Source organism: Globicephala melas, chromosome 6, assembly GCF_963455315.2.
Source record: "Globicephala melas chromosome 6, mGloMel1.2, whole genome shotgun sequence".
Classification (NCBI taxonomy): Eukaryota; Metazoa; Chordata; class Mammalia; order Artiodactyla; family Delphinidae; genus Globicephala; species Globicephala melas.
This window is the reverse complement of record NC_083319.1, coordinates 76,897,117-76,921,099: the sequence shown is the minus strand read 5'-3', so window position 1 is coordinate 76,921,099 and position 23,983 is coordinate 76,897,117. Positions and strand designations below refer to the sequence as shown.

At 37.2% G+C, this 23,983-nt stretch overlaps 1 protein-coding gene across 8 annotated transcripts in view; it reads left to right on the top strand.

The window, feature by feature from the left end:
- The window catches only part of LINGO2 (leucine rich repeat and Ig domain containing 2), a 1,190,714-nt gene that overhangs the window by 223,903 nt on the left and 942,828 nt on the right, over positions 1 to 23,983 (top strand). For 2 of the 8 annotated variants that reach the window (XM_060301019.1, XM_060301018.1), the window contains exon 2: positions 22,471 to 22,567. The exons of the other annotated variants lie outside the window; for them this stretch is intronic. The gene's annotated coding sequence lies outside the window, so the exon portion shown is untranslated. The remainder of the gene's footprint in view (positions 1 to 22,470; positions 22,568 to 23,983) is intronic. 8 annotated transcript variants of the gene reach the window in all.

The following is a 23,983-nucleotide window of genomic DNA, read 5'->3' as shown; positions in this document are numbered from 1 at the left end:
GGAAATGGATTAAACCACTTAGGTTCTTAGCTCGTTTTCATAACCAAGGCAGTTCTCCACAGCACTTAGAATGTTCAGTTTAACTGTCAACTTGTGGTCTTGACCTGCATTGTAAAAGTTGTCAAAGTGCATGTCATACAAAGCTTTTACCAAGAGCAGAAATATCCAAGCTCTCTTCCTGAGAATCTCCCTTCATTTCCTCCCCCCAAAGGAATTTTTCAGTTATTACTGAATGACTTAAAGGATACTTTGTTTTAGTTTAAGTGTCACACTTTCCCTTAGCTCCGCAGTTGTTAAACTGTACAATGGTTATGAATCACCTGGAGGGCTTTATTAATATGTACATTCTTAAGTCCTTTCCCTATCCCACAGAGACTGATTCAGTCGTTATGGGGTGCTGCCCAGGAATTTGCACTTTTTAAAGTGTTTATGACATTTCTCATTTAGATAATAATGCATAGCACCACATTTTGAGAAATACTGTTGTCACCTAGGTAATTCCTGTATTCCTAATTACTGAAATAAGATTAACTGTATTTTTTCTGTACTTCCGTACTAACTTCTGTTTCTCTGCTGTTACACTGTGCTTGCCATTGAATGAAAGTGTGATATTGAGCAAGGGAAAATCACGTCTGGGTTTTCAAATTTCATTCCAATGCTCTTTGCAATATATATACCATGCTGCGTTTCCCAGCACGTTCCATCCTCAGACACTTGTAAACTCCTTGTAGCCGTGGAGCTTGCCGTGTTCATCTGTGTATTTATTCCTGAAGCTCTGTGTTTAGCACTTATTAGGAACTCAATAAATAAGGTGAGGTTCTTGAAAACACCATTCAATAAAATACTGTTTGGAGTGGTAGGCAGGCAGCAGTGATGGCAGGAATCAGCGCCGTCCAAATATGTCTGGATTCAGCGTCATTTAAATTTTGCCATTACTACTATGTCTGCCACTCCAAGTAGTGGGTACTTTTTTGAGTGGAATCAGGATGGCTTTGTTAAGATAGGAACAGAATGAGACTTGCTTAAGTGCTTTCATTTGAAGGTGGTGTATAAGGGAATACACCGTCCCTCATAGCAGCAGAGAATTAAATAGGATGACATATAGTGTGTTTTTTCTGGCAATGCTGTTTGCAGGATCTTACTTCCCTGACTAGGGATCGAACCCGGGCCCTGGCAGTGAAAGCACCGAGTAGTCCTAACCACTGGACCTCCAGGGAATTCCCTAGGATGACATGGATTTAAATGAAAGTTAGTGAAATTTCATGAGTACATAAAAAAATCTGTTTTCAAGCTAATAAACACTGTATTCTTTTGAAAGTGGTTTTATAATCTCTCTAAGATCTTAAAGAGAAGAAAAATAAACTTGATTTTGTTTTAAATGATGTAGGCATTCCCGACTTAAAGCAAAAGTCCAATCTCAGACTCTATCACCAGATATGTGATCCTTGGTAAGTTGTTTAACCTTAGTAAACCACCATTCCTCTTATTGCCAGAGGTGGCCCTATATCGCTCTTAGGGTTCTTTGGAAGGTAAACTGAGCAATACATATAAGAACAGCACACATTTGTGTATTGTTGATTGCAAAGCTAACCATTTTATCCCAGAATAATACCTATTCTAGTTTGGTCATTCACTTGATGAGAAGCAATGTATTGATTATGGCAGTAAGAGAAATATGGTTTATAATGCCACAGCCTGTGTGTTGTTAATAGTGTTCACGCCAACACACCCTGTCTTGTCAACTTACAGATTCTCCAGCTTTACCCCTCCTTTCTGAATAATCACTTTATTCATGCACACATATGTATTGAGCATCCATTATGTGTCAAGAGAATCCTAGGCACTAATGATAGAGCAGTGACTAAAAGTGTCAAAAATATTCATTCTTATGGAGTTTGCATTCTATTAGGGGAGGGGGATGCTGATAATAAACAAATAAATGCGTAAAATATATAGTGTATCAGGTAGAAATAAATAGGGTATAGGAAAATAAATCAGAGAATAGGAATAAGGAGCTGAAGGTCTAGAATTTTAAATAGGATGGACTTGGAGGAGTTTGCTGAGGAGGTAACCTTTGAGCAAAGAATGAAAGGAGGGACTGTACCATATAGAGATAGGGGAAGAGCATGCCAGGTAGAGGATAGCAAGTACCAAGGCCCTCAGGTGCACACGTGCCTAGTGTTTTTGAAAACAGCAAAGTAGCTAGTGTGGTTGGAATGGAGCTATTGGAGGGGAGAATAGTAGGAGATTAACATAATCATCTCCAGAGAGGTCGAGGAAGGTGGAATTGGGAGAGGGCATGGATTCTATAAGGCTTTGTAGGCCATCATAGAGACTTTGGGTATGAATGGCAGGCGAAGCATTGGGAGGTTTGGAGCAAAAGATAGAAATTGTTTGACTTAAAATAAAATTTTAAAAATGTCTCTGGCTGCTGTTGAGAACAGGTTATAGAGCTGTACAGATGGAAGCAAGGAGATCAGTTAGAAGGTTTCTGCAGTATTCCAGGTGGAGATGATGATACTTGGATGTAGGTGTTTGTGATGGAGGTTGAGAGAAGTATTGAGATTCTGGATATGCTTTGAAGGTACATGTAATTCGGTGATGGATAGGATGTAGAATGTATAAGAAAACAGGTCATTTTTTTTTTCCTAAGGACTCAAAAAAAGGGGTTTCCTTTTTAAATTAAAAACACTGTTGGAAGAGCAGGTTGGGTTGGAAGGAGCAAAGATCAAGAGGTTGCTTGTGGTTCTTGATAGGTTATGATAAATATTATACTTCCATGTGAAGATGTCAGAATAGTATTCATTGTACAGCATAAAGCATTTAAACATGAATATGCCTGATACTCAGTGTACTACTGTTTTTCCTCACCTTATTTGGACTCCAAAACCATGTCAGATCTTCTCACTGACCTGACATTAAGTGGCTGGCTTTATAGATAAACAATGTCTTCATATACCATCAAATTTGACACTCAATATCATGAAGGACTATATTCTCTAAGTTAGAATGGGGATATTGCATTTATTTTGTCCAATATATATTTGTAACCATGGACAAATCCATAATGTGACCAAAATTACTATCATGTGCATTGTTGTAATTGGTGGATTTTCTCAGTTTTTAAACATTATTATATAGAATCAATGTATACATTTTTTGTACTAGTAGGACAGTTCCATCTGTGTACTAGAATCAATATATATTGTTCAACCAGCCTGCTATATATTAGAATGCAAATCTATTGAAATATTCCAAGGCTCACTCTATCTATCAATCATATATCTGTCTATCTAATCATGATATAATATATATACCAATGCATATATCTATATCCCTGTATATATGTGCTATATTTTTGGATATGGATGGATCTTGAAGTGGACACTTCTGTTTTGTTAACCCAGTATCAGATTTCTTTGGGGAAATTATCCCTTTTCACCTTTTCCACCATCCAGGTGGCTGCTTTGGAAGTTACAATCTGGTACACTATAAAGGTCCCGTGCGGAGGGGCATCTGCATCTCACTCTTCAATCATAGTCCTTACCTGACAATTCTGGTACTGAAATTAATAAATAAAGGACAGTGTTTCCTTGGGGACGTTGCCTCTAAGTTAAAAATCAGACAGCTATAGACAGCATTGTTTTTACAGTATGGCTCAAAGAAGCAGCCAAAAACAGAGATAGACACTAAGACGACCAGAACAGAAGGAAGAGTGAGATGCGGTTAAGAACAAAGAAATAGACACAGAGCAGAAAATAAAAAATAACAGAGATTCCTAATAGTGTTGGAGTTTCTAATTTTTAGTGCCCAGCCTCACTCCTGCCCTTGGATTCCAGTCATTCCCATAGCTTTGTAGAAAGTAAATCATTTTGATTAAACCAATTTGTATGATTCATGGAATCCAAAAATCATAATCAATGCATGACTGCATATGTGTGTAGACTAAAATGAGAACATCACTTGTTTTTAAAGACAATATTCAATTTATTCAACATTTTCTCTTCAAGATGTCTATGCTGGGAAGTATTTTTTCTAGGGTAAAATGGAGGAATAATCTTGTTTCACTTGTTATCTTGTTTATGTTCTTTGTGTTCTAAGATTCAGTTGAAATTCTTGGCGTTGATCAAAGAAGAGAAGCTCTGGGGAAAGAAAAATTGATGGTAGTAAATTCTACTGTGGTACCCAACATTACCATTTTATTTCCTCCAAGTTTAAAAGGAAACAAAATACTCTCAACATTTATTGAGCACTTAATATGTGTCAGACATTGTGCAAAGTACTTACTCTACTTTAATCCCGTTTTCCTGTCAACGCTCTTCAAGGTATTATTCCTATTTTATAGAAAGAGGAAACTGACAACTAATTGGGTTTCTTCCCTGAAGGTCTCACAACTATTGGCTGGAAAGAAGAGGCAGGACTTCAATAATCTCAACAGTATACCTTATCATGGGCGCAGAAATTTCTAGGAAAATTCATTGCATGAATACTGTTGGTTGACTGTTAACACAGCTCCAAAATACTAATTTCAGTTACAGTTGGACCCATTCCACCCTTGGAAGATGAAAGTTAATGTATGGCTCTCAAAGCAGTTGATTTCACATTCATTGTAATAATCCATTCCAGTATTGACAATGCAATATCCTCATTATTTAATGACTTTGGGCTTCAGGGAGTTTTGATATTATTCTTAATTCCCTAAAGAGTATTTTTTCCTGTTACGTATATGGTGGAAATGGAAAAGATTTGGTTACCATAGTCTAAATAACACCTTTTCACAGCAATATGACATAAAACAAAATTATATTTTCTGCCTTCCCTAACTGAATAAAATTAGTGTCTTCATTCTCCCGGCAGTCCTAGTGATCATAGAAATGGCTCCCCCTGAAAATCCTCTCCAGGTCTCCATAGATCCTGTCAGTCTTGGAATCCAGAAGGCTTCAGTTTTGAGACAGCCACATCATTATACTACTCAGTCAGAAACTCAGCTGCCGATGAACCTGGTTTCGGACTTCTGCTCAGCTCCATGTGTCACAAGCAAATTTTTGACACTAGAATATAAAACCTTCAGAGTCAAGGACTCTGAGTTCCAGACTTCAGAGTCAAGGACCAATTGCCGTTGGACCAATTGCATTCTGGTCAGGACTAAACTCACAAATGTCCATCCACTGAGGGTAAAAAAATAGTGTCTTATGAAGTCGTTTCACATATATAGATACTTACATACAAATTTATTTTAGTTTAAACTCTGATTTAGCCATATCTTAATGTTTAGAAATCACACATCAGGACAATATGGTAAAACTGTGCCACAACACTATACACTATGGCCATGACATTCAGTAACATAAATTATTGGGCACTAGTATTGTAAAATTAAAGGAAATCAATGTTTTTCAATCAGTCTGTGCTATCAAAAAGCATAAATTAAATATAATGGACTTGTATACACATATCAGTATAGAATATATACTGAACTAAGAAAGTCCCCAATGGTCATGAAGTAACCACTTCTGAAGTCCACTATTTCCCCCTGAAAGATTAGAGCTTTAGCCTGTGTTGACTAAGAAGGGAGCTGATGTAGTGCAGGAGCCTATCTCTAATTGCATTATAATATAACCAAACCCCCCTTAGCAGGTTGTGCATTACATGGGTTGCCTTATTGCTGGCCACAGTCTTGCTGAGTGAGTTATCCTAGGAATTTATGCATGTTTGTAAAATCCTTTTCTGTTCATTGTCTCTGAGTTTTAGGAAGATTGCTATTTTATCTAAGAAATTGTTGAGATAAATTTTAAAAACTCCTAATCAGCAAAAGAGGGCAAAATGCCCTATGTCAAGTTGTCAGTGTTAGCATCTTTTTTTATATTTATAAACACTGAGTGAAATGACACCATATCACTATGGTTATATTCTCCTAACAAAGTATAAATTGCTACTAAGCCCTAACTCATATTTGCTGACTAATTCAAGCCATCTGCCAGTGAGTCCAACAGATATTTTTACATTGTTTGTTAATGAGAATTGATGGACCATTTCATATATTTCTTCCTCAGAATTTGAGTCAATACAAGCTTGACAAGGGACCTTTTCAAGTTTTTTTTAAAATGATTCAGCCTTCCTTGAACTGCAACTTAGAAAACACCAATAGCTTTCTTCTTTGCTTTTTTAGAGCTCAGCACTTCTGTGACTAAATGGGATGTCTTATAAAACTGATCTCCTATGAGTGTTTTGAAATAGTTTCACTATAGATAACATAGTAGAGAAATTCAACACGGTGCTGCCGTTTTGTCACAAAATGTACTTTAAATTTCAGTTTGGTACGAAGTGTCTAGAAACAGCTGCAATTCCCATTGTTTAGTACATGAGAATCATTTCTTGTGCAATGTTGAGCGTGTTTACATTCTTATATGGTGGGCTTATCTGCTTATCTGTATCAATTGGCATGAACTTCCCAAAGTACAGATTTTAGATCCAGTTTTCTCCAGATCACAGTATGAAATTGAATGATAATCTTTATTGCCTCTGATATGGTTTGGGAATAACATTTACATTAGGCATAAGAAGTATAGCTGAGGTCGGCTGTCTAGGGTTCTAAATTGTAACTTTAAAGAAAAAATACAGCTCAAGTATTCTCAAAGGTATTAGATAGGGCCGCTTGCTTACAGGTTACTGAGAAAGCACCCTCTTGACCTTTAATAATGTGTCATTTCTACTGTTAATCCTCTGATAAATGCATGTGGACTTGTCAAAGGAGAATCATAGCCTACGAGTAGATGCTGGGAGAACAAAGGAATTTATTTCCTTGCTTGACAATTCTAATAAGAACCTGGAAGAAAGACACTTGAAAAATTAACTCAGGCTGAACGCAGTAAAAAGCAATCACCTAAAAAGTCCCATAATTGATGTGGTGAGTGCTAAAGACTTAGTTACTTAAATCAGGAAAATGACATTCAGTCATCTGTAATTTCATATTCCTGTTGCTGACAATGGATTATGCTTGCTGGCTTAGATTACCAACTGTGTAATTCTATAGGATGATGGAGTTCCTTGGGTGACAGTTTGAGCCAATCTAAGCAAAGGCCCAGCCTTGAGTTCCTTAAACCGATAAAAAAGCATTGAAGCAAAGGAATGATAGAATATAAAGACCCATCATAATCCTGTATAACAAAAACATTGGTTGCATATGAGCCCTATTGGTTTGGATGTTGCAGATAATCTTGAATATCAGACCTATTGTTGTAGGTAGGGGGAGTGCCATTTCATAACCATATGCCACAGAGCAAGTGGCACTGGGCACTGGAAAGTACCATGTCTCAAGGCAGGATTGTTAAGGTCAGTAGTCTTTTTTTCTAAAATTAAAAGTTTAGGTTATGCCACAGTCATCCTGGCAATTCCCTATTACTACTGCATTTATTTTGCATTAATTATCTGAGGTTTAGAAGTCAGTATAAATTTCAGCCTTGGGGCTTCCCTGGTGGCGCAGTGGTTGAGAGTCCACCTGCCGATGCAGGGGACACGGGTTCGTGTCCCGGTCCGGGAAGATCCCACATGCCGCGGAGCGGCTGGGCCCGTGAGCCATGGCCGCTGAGCCTGCACGTCCGGAGCCTGTGCTCCGCAACGGGAGAGGCCACATCAGTGAGAGGCCCGTGTACCGCAAAAAAAAAAAAAAAAAAAAAAAATTTCAACCTTAAAATATAAATTAAATTAGATTTAAATATGTTAATTGAGGGCATTATCTTTCCGTGAACCTGAAGGTTATAGACTGGGTTTTTTCCCTCTACTGCTCCTAAGGATTCTCTTTTTCATCTTTTGTTGGAAACCACATCAGTGGTGGAGGAGCCAGCATCTTAGAGCCATCTTTACTCATCCTCATCCTTTTATTTTCCACTTTGATATGACTCTTTTCTTCAATCCTTCCCCAGAAGTGAAGCCTCACTCTGGGCATCTTATTGCCCACATTCACCCTCACAGTCATTCTTCAAGTTGATAGTATCCATATGTTTACAGCTGAATAACCTAAAGCCCAGATATTCCAGGTGACTTAATGAGGTTACCAGGTCGTTTGTAGCAAAGCAAGGAATACATCCCAAGAAATTCGGACTCCTAGTCCATTGGAAAAGAGTTCCAGTCCTGACTCTATTACTCACTATCTACATGGCAATGGAAACGTCATACAACATCTGAGTCAAGGTTTTCTCATCGTTACAATAGGGATAATAATATCTCAGAGCTTTGTAGGTGAATGGCTAAATGAGATAATACAAAAACACATAACAGGCCCTCAATAAAAAGCAATTCTGTTTGTTCCAGTTGTTAGTGTTATTATGACCATATTGTATCTTCTTTGCGGACCAAAAATTATATGTTCTTTTTTCCCCCAACTTCCTCCAAGATTTTTAGTGCATTTATTTTAACCACTTGAAAAAATCCTAGGGGCAAGAAGCTATTGTTTTCTCAAGCTGGGACAACAAGTAATTATTTTTTCTAAAATAGCAGATTTAGGACTTCTCTGGTGGTCCAGTGGTTAAGACTCCACACTTACAATGCAGAGGACGCAGGTTCGAACCCTGGTCAGGGAACACTTAAGATCTCACATGCTGCATGGTGTGGCCAAAAAAAAGAAAAAAGAAAAGAAAGAACATAGCAGACTTACATATGGCAGATAAGTTACATAAATATGATTACTATTGCATTTCTAGAACATTATGAGAAAACTATGTTTTAGATGATGGAACCTATGCACTTTGGTTATGATTGGAAAAATTCTGTTCAATCTACATGTCCAAATAAACTGACATGTTTTCACTTTGCTTCATGAGCAAAGTGCTTCATGAGCTAGATATTGCCATTGGCAATACCCCAATGTTCTCCTGTGAAATCCTGTCATCTGTGTGGGCTTCAAATGCCTAGAATACTTTAAAGTTCTCAAATGAATGTTAAGTTTCAAAATGGCCAATGAAGTGTCTTCTTTATCCTAGAAGAACTTTCTTCACTTGGCTTCCAGGACCCCAGACTCTCCAGTGGCCAGTCACATCAGCCTGGTCTTTTTAGTCTCTTCTTCTCACTCTTTATTTCCTCTGGACCTCCTAACATTGATGTGTCCTCAGGCTTAGTACTAGGACCTCTTCTCTTCTGTTCCCTTTTCTTTTCTTCTTTTCCCTTCCCTCTCCTCCCCTTCCCTTCCCTTCCCTTTCCTTCTCCTTTCTTCTTACCTACACTGATTTCCTCAGTGAGCACATCACATGTCATTTTAAGAAATCCCAAGTATAGGCTGATGACTCATAAATATATATCTCTAGCTCAAAATATCCCCTAATTTCCATATCTCTATATTCAGCTGCCTACTTAAAATGTCCAGTAGACATCGCAATCTCATTGTATACAAACATGAGCTTTCCAGTTTCTAAACACAAAAATAAGAAAGAAAAAAGAAAAGGAAAAATAAAATCCTGCTTTACATACTGTTCACTTCATCTCATTTAATGGCATCTCTACTCATGGTTGCTCCAGTTCAAACTCCTCAGAATTATTCTTGAATCTTCTTTCTCCTTTATACCTCCATCAGTTCATTAGCAAGTTCTTCTAGCTCCTCTTTGAAACATATCTGAAAGCCAACCATTTCTCATCACTGCTACTACTACCCTGTGTCCTCCCCTGGATTATTCCAGCAGCCTCTGACTGGTCTCCCTGCTTCTAATTTGCCTCTTTATATACTTTTCTCAACATAAAAGCCAGAGTAATTTTGTTAAATCTCAAACCAGTCAGCTCAAAACCATCTAATGGCTCTTCATTTCTCTCAGGTCAAAAGCTAAAGACCTGTGATTCTATTACCTTTTAGACTTTATCTTCAACTTGCACAGGCTCTGGACACACAGACTCAGCGGCCATGGCTCACGGGCCCAGCCGCTCCACGGCATGTGGGATCTTCCTGGACCGGGGCACGAACCCGTGTCCCCTGCATTGGCAGGCGGACTCTCAACCACTGCGCCACCAGGGAAGCCCTATCTTCAACTTTTACTCCTCTTGCTGACTCTACTTCATCCTCAATTGCCAGCACTGGGCACAGTGCCTGTCTCTGCATTTGCTGTGACTTTTGCTTGGAATCGTACCTCAGGTATCTTTCCTTCCTTTGAGACTTTGTTCAAATGTTACCTTTTCAGTGAGGCATACCCTGGCCACTCTATATAAAACTGACTCTTAGCACTTCCAATATGCCTCAACCTGCTTTTACCATAGTGTTGATTTTCTTCTACTGTGCAAATACTTTCCTAATATGTTATGTTTACTATAATTTATTTATATTCCCCCACTAATATGTGATCTCCACAAGAGCAGGTATTTTTGTCTTTTTTCACAGAAGAGTAAAATCCACGTATAACTCTTGATGAAATGAAAGGATGCATATGTTATATCCTTGTGCTGCCATGTCCTCTTCCATTTCTGACCTCTGACAAGAATCACTTGTGTTCCCTTGGGACAACCTGTCTACAGAAAAATGTTGTTACTCACAGGCATACCCCATAATCACACTGTGTTCTGGTTTGATAATAATCAATAGCTGATTGCCATGTATATTTTTTTCAAGGTATCAGCTTTACTAAAATTGTGCTTTAAAAGTCAAGATTAATGCAAGTACCAAGGATAATGCATATATTCTCTATTTTGAAAATGAAACTAATTACAGAATCATAAGGACATGAAGTTTTATACCTAAAAAGGATTTCTGAGATCTAATCCATTCCCTGAATTTATACTTAGAGAAGTCTAACTCATCCAGAAGTTGTATTTTACCTGCCTATTATATGCTAGGCCCTGTCATGGGCTTTGGAAGTACAAAAGTGAGTGTGACATTATTTTTTACCTGCAATAAACTTCTCGTCTTGTAGGCAGGATACGTAAAAACATTAATTTCATTACAATGTGATTTCTACTTTAATAGGAAACACTTGAAGAGCCCTGCTTGCGATTTAGCCTTGGAAAAGTCACTTGGGACCAATTGTGCTTCTTCATCTCCTATTTCACTGTACCAGGATGAAAGAGGAGCCAGGCTTTATAACAAAGGAAAAGGAGAGGCAGCCCAACCCCTCTAGTATTTGCAAGGGAGTATCTTCGTAGAGCAAAAAGTCAGCATGTCTGTTTTAAGTCTAAAAGATTTTTTTCCTTCAGTTAACCATTTATCAATTGCACAGCTGCTCTGTGATATATGGTGTATCAGTTAAATGTTGCAGATTAGTCTGATCTTATAATATTCTTACTGATTTTATTAGTCCATTGCATTGTTTACATGTATGACTGAAAATGCTATTTTGGGTTGTCAAAGCAGTACAAACTTGAGAGTTTAATCCAGCGTTCAATTTGGTGAATGTGACTTCACTAACACATTTATATTACTTGCATAAAGCAAAGCAGGGTATACTTAAAATAATTTAAGGGTTTTGATAAAGCTTTCTTACTAAAACTTATTGGAAAATGTTGCACAAGTTGCATAAGTCTTCTTTAATTTTCTCTTTCTCTCTCTCTCTTTCCTTGTCCTTCTCTCTCTTTTAGATAGTTAAAAAAGAAGAAACATTGTATGCCACACATCTTACATTTTGAGTGATATGAAAACAGCTGTTCCCTTCATGTCTATCAGAAATAAATCCTAACCCTGTCTGAAAGGACTGTGTACATGCATTATAAGGTTTTTCTCTTAGGTCTCCACAGTCAACTCAGACTAACAGTCGATCTTATTGCCAAGGGGAATAGAAGGTGATAAAGCATAACTGGATGTTGTAGGGGGCGAGGAGTCAGGAATTAAATAGTTAATCCCATGACCGGCCATGGGACTGGCTTCTCTCTCTGAAGAAAAAGGTGACTGAAATGTAGAGGAATGCCCCAGGTCACCTCTGGTTTAATCATCCTCACACTGACTTCCAGAAATGAAACAAGAATTCTCTCCTTCTGCTTCACTTTTCCCGTTTTCCTCAGTCCCCTAGGAACCGGTTCTTGGCTTATTGGTGGAATAGTTTCTATCCTCCATCACTGATTTTCCCTTCAATATTCCTTCAGTTAATCTCTTTAGGCTCTAATTCATGCCGTTTTCCTAATTCAGTAAAAAATATTTATTTGGGAACCATGATAGGTATAAGAACTAGGCTAAGCCTCAACTTGGAGTGTGAAATTAGGACACCGAGTTTTCCGTGCAGATTTGCACGAGGCAAGTGGGAACAGGACCTGACTCTGGGGGCTCATGTAATAGAAGATTTTCATTGTGAGGTTGTGGGCATTGGAGACAAAGCCCAGCCCCACAGCAAGAAGGCTCTATGGCCATGGACAAAGTTCTCCCTGAGCCTCATTTCTTCTTCTGTAAAATGGGTAAAATCTTGAAGGATAATGCTCGTAACAAGCACTGAGCATATGCTCAACTCCCAATATGTGTTAGTTCCCGTGTTCCTTAAGGTCAAGGGGAGACTCAATTTAATGCATCAGTAAGTGAGTATAGTTAAAAGTATGCCCCTCTCTAGGTAAAGGGAAGGACAATGTAGTTTATTTGGACTACATTGTCCTTTCCTTTATCTAGAGAGGGGCATACTTTAAACTATACTCAATGTAGTGTATTTATTTTTCTTCTCATATAGTTACGCTTTTGACTCTTATTTAATAATTCTTAAGTTTGAAAGCAGTTCATCCTAAGGATTCCTCATTACCTTTACAAAATACATTAAATTCTCTCATGGGAAATAGTGTGGTGTACTGGAAAACACACACACACACACACACACACACACACACACACCCATACACACACACACCCTCAGTGCTACAAGTCATGATACTTAGATTTTTTAACCCTAATTCTGTTATATACAAAGTGATTTACGTTACCAAGTCACTTGATATCTCCATGCATCCATTTATTTATTAAATAAGAATGATACTATGCACTTCACACGGTGATTGTGAGGATTAATATATCATCAACACGTAGTGGCTACTCATTTAAATGCTGGTTTTGACTCTAACCTTGCTTTACGTAGAAAAAAATCTCCTCTGACTACCTGGCAAGGTTGATATGCAGATCACATTAGTTACATGTATGGAAGCGTTTGGAAAAGAGCCTGCATCTAAGGAATAGGAACAGCATGATGATTATGAATCGTGCGTGCGACCCTCTAACCATTTGTTCATAGTCCTTCAAAGGCAAGGGGGCCTTGATTCTTATGCTGCTTCTCAACCTCCCTTGTACTTTTTTCTTAAACTACTTTCCATGCTCTAGTCATTTTATTCGACCTCTTGATTTCACGGGATAAGCACATTCAGCAGAAGTTTGAGAGGAAATAACCTTTCGTTCTCAGCTTTTATGTCAAGAAGGCTTTAAGGCTTTACCGATCAACTTCCTCTGGCCAGACTCTGGAGAAGATGCTGTAAGAGGGGTTTCCATCTATACAGAGATTACCTAAATCAATAAATTTAGGTAATGTATTTACCTAAATCTGTGGAGTCGAGATCCTATAGGCACACAATGGGATAAAGCTGGGAGTCAATCAAACGGGCTTTGGAAGCTTTCAAGTTTTGTTTCACACAAACATCCTGTCTAGAGAAATTTATACTTAAATTTCCTGCATATAACCCTTATGAAGATAAATTCATGCCTGAGAATTACTTTGTCACATGGATATATTTATTTATACTTATATTTATGTTTATTTACAGGTTTTTTTTCTTTTATGTGTTACTTCTTGTTTGATCGGGGGAGGGTGATCATTACTTCTGTTTGGTAAGGACATTGCATAAAGGTAAAAGTTATTTTAAGGTGATACAAACCAAACAAGGAAGCTCAAGTGATTAAAAAAGAAATAGTGGCTGAGTAGTTCTCATTAATTGCAGTAACTCTAGCTTAAGCAGGAAAACCTGCTGTTTTGACCTTCATTGAGTAAGTATTTTTTAACGTACAAATTTTCTGTCTGTAGGAAGAAGGGTATAGTAGTAGTAATTAAATCATCTCATTATAAAACTTGCAATGATACAGAATCATGATTCTGAACACTAATGTTCATTATCCAGTGATTTAAATAGGTAAGGGGTTGGAATGAGTATTTCCCATGCTTGAGTATACTTTGGAATTTGCTTCCCTTTTGATATTTTCTTGAAATCAAATCTTGATATTGGTTTGTTTCCTTGAAGAGGAAGAGGACAAGAGATATTCATGTTCTCATTAATTGATTTGGATGTTCTGATTTCAGCACTCTGGTTTGAATACAAATATTCAGGTCATACTTTTACGTAAATATTTTACTATTGACTTTTCACTTCCAGGCAAAGAAATACTAAGTTAACTCTTGAATTCTTATCTTAAATAATGATTTAATTAAATAGAATCTGAAATCTACTTTCTCATTGGGTTGAAACTCTTGACATTTTTGCTCTTTAACTGTTTTTGATGCCCAAAATGGCAATTTATCTCCAAAAGAGACATGGGGTTTAGCTGTCTTATACTCTGTTTTTAAAATTTGTATTCCTTATAATCTTGGTCTGTTCAGGCTTACTATAACAAAATGCTATAAACTGAGTGGCTTACAAACAAGAGAAATGTATTTCTCATAGTTCTGAAGGTTGTGACGTCCAAGATAATGGTGCCAACAGATTTGGTGTCAGGTGAGAACTCATTCCCTCATTGATGGCCATCTTCTCACTGTAACCTTACCTGGAGGAAGGGACTAGGGACCTCTGTGGGGTCTGTTTTATAAGGGCACTAATCCCATTCATGAAGACCTACTCTCAAAAGCTAATCACCTCCCAAAGGCCCCACCTCCTAATACCATCACTTGCAGTGTTTGGATTTCAACACATGAATTTTGAAGGAACACAAACTTTCAGACCATGGTATTGGTCATTAGTGCGAAGCTCAGTTAAGACATCAGTGTTATCGAGAAATAAAAGTCCTGAAACTGCACTAGAAATACTTTCTTCTTTCCGTTGCTTCCTGCCGTTACCCCAGACCACTCCATGTGTATAGTTCATAACACCTCTACTCAACTTACCTGAAATTCAACTTCTTACCTTTTTCACTAAAACTACTTAACTTTCCTCAAATCCAACCCTATTGTTACTATCTTGGTTCAGGCCCCCAAGATGTCTCTTTTGGTGGTTGCAAGTTTTCCTAACTAGTTTCCTTGCCTCTACAATGATCTATTTAAAGCAAGAATCTCACCATGTCACGGCTTGCTTAAACCTCCTCAATGGTTTATCATTCCTAGAGAATAAAGTCCCAGTTCCTTAATAGAGTATATCAGGTTCTCAGTGATCTTGCCCTGCCTATCTATCTTTCACATCTTTCTTATCTGAAACTAGCTGAGAAAAACAGAACTGCTTAGAAGTTTCCATGTGAATCATGATGCATCTTGCCTCAAGTTTTTTGCGAAAATTCTCGCTCTGGGAAAGTCTCCCTATACCTTTATCCTTAGCCAGCTCCTGTTTAGATTTCAAGGCTGGGCTCACACTCCACTGTAGGAAGTTTTCCTTGGCATATTTCCTCCGCTATTCCCAGATGCTGACAGCTGGGTTAGGTGCCCCTTTCTATCCTCCGGTAATGACACAGTGCACTTCCATATAATTTCTAAACTGAGTGTTATATCTCATGAATTGTCCTTCACTGTGTGAGCTCTTTGAAATGATTTATTTATCTTTGCATCTCTAGAACCTGGCAGAGTATCTGTACAGAGTAAATGCTGAATAAATTTGTTGACTGAATGAAGATAATAATGTGAATGTCCCTAGGAAACCTTCAAATGTGTTTGGATCACATTTATTCATCCGTTACATACATGTGCTCCAGAAAGGATTTCTGTGTGGGATAGAACATGAGATTAGTAGCACCCACTTTCCTTTGGAATTTCAGATTCCTTGATTTTCCCCAAATTAGAGGCGTGGAAGCAGATAAGGGGTGAAAATACTGGCTTTTACCCATACAGGCTTAAGAATTTTAATTATCTGTAACATTACTTAAGGGTTTTATAATAAATGTAGATTTTTTTACATTTATAGTCAATGGGATAATTAGGATTTACTGATACTAAGGTAGAATTTGGTATAATCCTGATTCATTATTGAAAAGGTTATGATAACATCATAACAATAATAATCCATTATAGTCTCCCTCTATCCCTGTCATCTCGGTCAGTGCCATGATCAACCCATAGGCATTTATGAGTCATTTTTATGTGCTTAGGACAGTGCCAGGAGTTCAAGTGAGTAAAATTCCAGGATTAGGCTTGAGCATGATCTCATGAATGAGTAGGTAAATCATTTTAAGGGAAGTAAATAGAGTGTGTTTAGGATTAATGTAAGATAAGATGTAAAGTAAGATAAGGAGGATTGGCTACACTAAGGAATGTTTAAAAAACTTGGCAGATAATTAAAATGATGTGACACAACAACGAAAATTCTTATAATGAAATATAAAAAAATAGAAGGATACAAAATGATATATAATGGACTGATAGATATGTGATAAACAAAAATATAGTAAAATGTTAATGGTAAAATGTAGTTATTGGCATGTGGGTGTTTACTGTAAAATTCTTTGACTTTTCTCTGTGTCTGAAACCTTTCACAGGAAAATATTTGAAAATTTGCATGCACATGATAATTTCAGCTATATACTAAGCATAGGTGAAAGAAAAACTGGAAGGAAATGGCACAAATGGGTATTTGTGCCAATTAAAATATTAGACAATTATTTTTCTTGGTTTTTATAATTTAAGAACATTTAAAAGTAAAGGCAAAAAGGTTTTAACTGAGTTTGATTCAGAAATAAGAAATTCTTGACCAAAATATAAGAGAGTGAAAACTTGGACATTTACTACCTGCATGATCCTGGATAAATATTTATAGTCTTAAATTTTCTAAACCTTAGTTTGCTCTTTAGTAAACTGTGAATAAAAATACTACCAACTTCCTGAGGCTGTCATGAGGATTGAATATTTTTATAGGTACAGTGTGTAAGATAGGGCTTCGTACCTGGTAAATATTGGCTAATATTGTTAAGAAATGGACATCTTGGGAAATAATTACTATACAGGTAACTCCCGCCACCCTAGTATTGTGCATGTTTAGTAGGTGATGCACTCTTGGAACCAGGTGTTCTTTTTTTTTAATGAACTGTATTTTTTTTCTTAAAGCTTGTTAAGTATTTTGAAGAGCTTGGGAAAGAGACTTCAAAGCAGCATCAGAAGTAATGGTAGAGGGATAGCAGCCCTTGGAGAAAGTCAGAAGTAGCATTAAGTTTTCCATGGAGCACCCTTTGATCCTTTTGGTTTGGAGAACAAAACAGACGTTCCTTGCTCTTTGCCTATTACCACTCCCTAGGGAAAGAACCTGATCAGGAATGAGCACAAGGCACCTCTTGAGGTTCAGTGGCAGGTTTTTTGCTGTGATTTCTTCACCTCTTGAGGTTCTTCACCTCTTGAGGTTCAGTGGCAGGTTTTTGTGCTGTGATTTCTTCACCTTGAGCGGTGGCTTGAGTCCGTGTAAATTCAGCACAGAGCTCTCCATGCAGTTGTTTATAGCTCCAACGTACAGACTTTTCATTACAGAAGGCTCATTTTCCCTTTCTGGGCCATGTTTACACTGTGATGATAAATAGTTCCACCGGGGTTGATGGAGGTTCTAAGATTATAAACTGGTTTAAGTACATATCCTATCTTTTCCTGAGCCCGGAGGAAAGGATATGGATGATTCCTTTGATTCATTTACTCCTTTTTAATAAACATGCAAGATACAATCATGGGCTATCTTTTATGGATTACTTTACAAGGATTCCCTGGCTATGAAATCCTGAACCAGATATATCCCAAACGCAGAAATCTGCCAGGGGCAGGGATTTGGCTCAGAGTCCTCGTTTGGCTGTTGGGAGCTAGAAAGCCAAGTGCTGTCTTCCAGGATGAGAAAATGAGGAAGGGGAAGATAGACCTACATGCATTGTAGCGCTCAGTTCCATTCTTGCCACAGACCGGACTCCTGCTGGGGATCATACGGTTGTCAGATTGGACTGCCATCTAAAGAATTATACCTACCCCAGTTATACCTACCTTGACAGTATATAGTTGGGTTTGTGATATTAGCAGTATCAGAACACTTCCTAGCCAATAGATCTGAGTATAATCTTTCTCAATCATTTTCTGATTTCATGGCTTTCCTTAAAGGCAAATATGCTGCTTCCTCCATCTCTGTATACCTGAAGATTAATGATTGACATGTGATGAATATTACATAAAGGTGTGCTATGTGAATGAATAAATGAATGAATGAAGGGATTAATAAATGTTTCAGTTATTACATCAACATATTCTAGAAATACAGGCTGTTCTGATAATTCAGCTATCATTATTTTACATAAAAATGCTTTGGATTACTGAATTTAAAAGTCGTCTTCTTGTGATCCATTTATAAGTTAGATTTACCTATATATTTTTGGAAAAAACAGTTTTCCAATTATGAATGCAACATATGCCTAATACCAAAAGAAGATCATATTAAATATCTTTAAAATGACAATTACGTGTTTTTCCTATATCTACAAATGACTACAGTTAACATTTTGGGATACTTCTATACTTTCTTCTATACTTTATACACACAGACAGAGACATTTTAAGTAACACAATTTTCTAAGTAATGAATGTGCCATGATTCATTTTAACCAGTCCCTTATTGATGAACACTTAAATTGTTTCTACTTTTTTGCTGTCTTTTATAATTAAAAATAAATATGATTTTAGTCAAATTTCTGCATAATCAAGGATATATTCATTAAAGCAGAATTTCTATGTACTTTTTTCTTCTAAAAAGAATGTTTCTCTTACTTTTGAGTCTGATTTTTTTTTTAATTTTTGAATTTTATTTATTTTTTTATACAGCAGGTTCTTATTAGTCATCCATTTTACACACATCAGTGTAAACATGTCAATCCCAATCACCCAGTTCATCACACCCCCACCCCCACCTCCCCATCTCTTTCCCCACTTGGTGTCCATATGTTTGTTCTCTACATCTGTGTCTCAATTTCTGCCCTGAAAACCGGTTCTTCTGTACCATTTTTCTAGGTTCCACATATATACGCTAAAATATGATATTTGTTTTTCTCTTTCTGACTTACTTCACTCTGTATGACAGTCTCTAGATCCATCCACGTGTCTATAAATGACCCAATTTCTTTCCTTTTTATGGCTGAGTAATATTCCATTGTATATATGTACCACATCTTGAGTCTGATTATTTTGAAAAATCTAATTCACTTATGCTGAATATCTTAATACCATCATTAAAGATTTAAAATGCAATTGTTGCAAACATAAAATTTAACACTGAAAATACCCCTGGAGGAGCATTTCTGTTATTATCTTTGAGATGTACACTATATTTACCCACATGGTTATTGCCATCACATAATTTCAGCTTTTAGAGTTTGGTATATATTAAAAGTCTGAGGTCTAACATTCAAAATGTCTTTTATGTTTCACTACTCTAGATGACATTTATACTCTTTCAGGTTTTGAAAATTGCCATAAAGCAGTAGCCATTTGTAAATAAATAGTCACAGAACTCTGCTGCTGTTCAAAATTCGACAGAAGTGGATTAGGAGACTAATTGTGCATACATGTGTGTGTGTGTGTGTGTATATATATGTGTGAAAGCATAGAAAATATCAAGATAAGTATAATAGACTGAATTTTGGGATTCATTGTTCAGTGTGTGTGTGTGAGAGAGAGGGACAGAGAAGAAAGGAGAGAAGCGGGGAGAAGGGAACAAATACGAATATGAATAATGTGGAAATTGAATTCCTTGAATTCCTTGTCCCTTGAGGCATTTTTGCCCCCTTGGTTCTCCTACTAGATGTCTCTTCTTCCCTTTTATTTTGTTCACATCTTTTACTCTTAAATTTACTCCAATCCTTCTATTCCCATCTATCCACAGGTTTTTAATTATTCTAATGGCACCTAGAACTAGTAGCATGGTAAGGGAAATGGCGATTCCTGGAAGTCTGCCTATCCGGTCAGATCTACCTGGTATTTTTAAAAACATTCTCCTCACGCAGGAGAGTCTGTAGGCATTCTATAAGGCATCTGCACCTCTCTCTCCAGTGCCTCAGGAGATCTTTCTCGGTTCCCCCTGCTGCCCTTTCAAACCTATTTTGCTGTTATTGTACTTCCTTTGCTCCCATTGTCTGAACTCATTTGTTGTCTTCTTGCCTAGATCTTTTGGGTAGATGCTTTGCTCATAATTACAGTCTGGTTCTTCATTGCAGGGTCACCATTAAACATAATCTTGAGATTTTCCTCAGCTCTACATCTTACCACTGAGGTTAGTTACATCACAATGTTTAGACACAACTGTAGTTCCCAGGACTCAAGCCATATGAAATGCAGAGAGTTTGGACAGATTATGTGAGATGAGCCTTAATGTTCGGTCTTTTTGTTTTGCTACTATGATTGCATTGTATCAAAAATAATTAGCAATGGAGTGGCATCCTTAAGAACTTAGACTTTGGAATCAGGCAAACCTAGATTTGATTACAAGATCTGCCGCTTAAAAGAGGCATATTTCTTGGAGGTGGTGATATGCAACCAGTGGTGGTATCTGAGGAGCTCAGTGGACAGGCCTTAGGGCACGCAAACTCAAGATCTCTCAGGAGGGGATGCCAGCAGCCCACTGCTGGCACCTCTGAGAGGACAGAATGAGCCGGTTCTGGAAGGCCTTGAAAAATCTGTGGACAGAAGCTACTTTCTGCTAACAGAGTAGAGAATGATTGCTAAGGCAATGCTGGAAGCAAATGAACATGAAGTAGTAAGTCCCTTTTGCCCTTTCTCTTGCCCCCACAAGCTCTTTCCAGTGCCTAACAGGAAATCTGCTGGCAAAAGAGGGATGTGGTGTGCAGAGACCCAGCCCTGAAATCTCAATGCAAACTACAGGAGCTGGTTTGGGGGCTATGAGACAATAGCTTAAAAACTGACGACATTCTTACCAGGCCTCTATTGAGAGGGAAATTAGAGCAGCCTTCTTTGCTCAGAATCTGTGAAGTGAACCTGTCAAGAGGACTTGAAGCATCAGTATTATTTGATGGACCTAATAGACTCATTTTCATATCTAGTTTTTGGGAAAAGAGACTCACTTGTTCCATCCAGTGCAATTGTAATTACTATTTTTGCAGAAATAGAAGTCTGGGAAGCCACCAAGAGAGCGAAGCAACACAATTTGTTCTAAAGTGACTAATTTAAAGTTGATCACTGTGACATGCCTCCTTAAGCTTGAGATGTTCCACACAATCAGGTTTTCAGTATTTTCATTAGTGTGATTTGCATAACCAAGATTTTATTGATTTTTTTGTAGAGGGTTCTATTGTAATGAAACCAACATAGCTATTAAAAGGATAGACCTGGGCTGATGCATAAATGCGATTTCATTGCATTTTATGTGATTGCACTGTAATTTCTTGCAGTAAATTTGACTTCTAAGGTATGTGTGTGTGTCCCTGTATGTGTTTGTGTGTGTGTGTGTGTCTGTGTGTGTGTGTGAGAGAGAGAGAGAGAGAGAGAATGAGAGAGAGAAAGAGAGAGAAATGTATATAAGAATAGGGACTATTAAAATTGCCAAAAATTTTTTGATACAGCATAGTACTGTGTGAATTTATAAATTAGGTTTCAGTTTGCAAAATGTCAAGGCTAGAATATATATATATATATATATACACATACACATAAATATATATACATGTATACATATATAAAGTTATATGTTTTTCATAATATTTAAAGTAATTAAGGAAAATGAATAAATATGTTGCAATATTATATGATGATTTTATTTTGTGCAGTCATCTTTTATCTTTTTTTTTTTTTTGGCCGCACCACGCGGCTTGTGGGATCTTAGTTCCCCCACCAGGGATTGAACCCATGCCCTCGGCAGTGAAAGCGTGGAGTCTTGACCACTGGACAACCAGGGAATTCCCCGTATTCATCTTTTAGAAGGACTTGCAGAAGCATCTTAAAAAGAGAAAAGCTCTAACATTCAGATTATTTTTTTTCTTGCTGTAACTTGATTGCTCTCATAGTTTCTCTTATCATTTATATGCTATTACTGGTATTTAGATCATTTATTTTGAAACATTGAGTAAAAATACTCAGTTTGATGTGAAAATTATATCCCGATTATTATTTTCTAATATCTGTTTAAGAATACCCATTGGCTTATAAAAGCAAATAGAATGAAATTCGTTATCCCAAGATACAAGCAATATTGTCATCAGGGACGGATACATCAGATGCGATTGTGAATCTGCAGTCTAGAAATATGTATATGAATTTTTTTCAGAATTAGAGCAGAAGCAGCCAGATGGAAATGAGATGAGGAATTTGAGATGAATACTATTAGAAGGAGCTAAGTTTTATTTTTTTTTTACCATGTTCCCAAGAGTTTTTGTTTCATTTCATTTAGAGAATCCATTGGAGAAAGTTTCAAGATGTAGAACCCTTATATGTGAAGTGTCCCAAATGAAGTTGGAGCATCCACACTGAAATTTCTTTGTGTTGTGGTAAGAGGAAATGACTCTTAATATATTGGATTGGCCTTGGAAGAATGTGATGAGAAGTGTGTGTGTGGGGGTGTGTGTGTGTGTGCAGGTAAATAAAAGTTATGAAGGTTTGTAACCCAGTACATAAGTTTGGGTTTCAGAAACGACTCTTTTTTATGATTTTGCCATGATTATTTTTTGGTGCCTTGAGAGGAGTGGAGCACAATAGGGAACTCAAATTTGTTATTGTTAATTTCCTACTGTGTGTATGTATATTATTTATATTAGTTATTAAGTCAACAGAGCCGCCATAGGAAGTAAGTATTATTCTCACAGTGCAGATGTGGAAAATGGAAGTTCAGAGAAATTAAAACCTTGTCCAAGATGATGCAAGAGTGATTTGATTCCCTGTTCTACTCTTTCTGCTGCCATGCTGCCTATAGCATTTGTGATAGGTGCGGAGCCAAAGGATTAACATAGGTCTTGAAGGCAAGACCCTCAAGTTTTAAACTGTTATTTAGGAAAGAGTCATAATTGCCTTCCCTCAGATAGAAAACCAAAGTGAAGGAATTTCTTTTATATTTTCACTACTCTTGAAAAGAGAAAGATTTCTGTAAGTCATTGACTAGTTACATAGATGATGGTGTTTCAAAGAAATTGAAAGTTATAGAAAAAATGACATGGAAAATGTGTGCTATAATTTTCCCATTCACCTTTGCTATAAAATGAAAATCTGTTGTAGGCTTCCTCTGAACAAATACCCTGTCATGGCCGACAGCATACTTTAATGGAAATAGTACCAGTTCTTCCTTTACAGATAACTGGTATATGACTCAAGCAACTTGAGTCTCTTCCCTTTTCTGTTACTTATACTATGAGGTTGTTGCAAGATTCCATTGAAATAAGAGGTAACATATGGAAAGCACCTGTAATTCTGCCTGGTGCACTAAGATAGAATCCTTATCAAAGAATTGATGATGTAAAAGCTATCAAAAATAAGCTATTATTTTGTTGTAGTTCCGTCCATAAAGACTTGTAGTTAAAGAAATGTTTGGGACTTCCCTGGGGGCGCAGTGGTTAAGAATTCGCCTCCCAATGCAGGGGTCGCGGTTTGATCCCTGGTCAGGGAACTAGATCCCACATGCACGCAACAACTAAGAGTTTGCATGCCACAACTAAGCAGCCTGCCAGCTGCAACTAAGGAGCCCACCAGCCTCAACTAAGACCTGGCACAACCAAAAATAAATAAATAAAATGAAATTTAAAAAAAAGAAATGTTTAATGTGTGAAAGATTCTCAGGCTCAAATATATTTTATTTAAATAGAATTGTTTGAGGTAATTGCAGATGGCTGATGAAACCTTTAGAATTCCAGGACACTTTAGGTGCATTAATTTATAAATGACAATACGCAGGCTCTTTTGTTCTAGGGATTAAG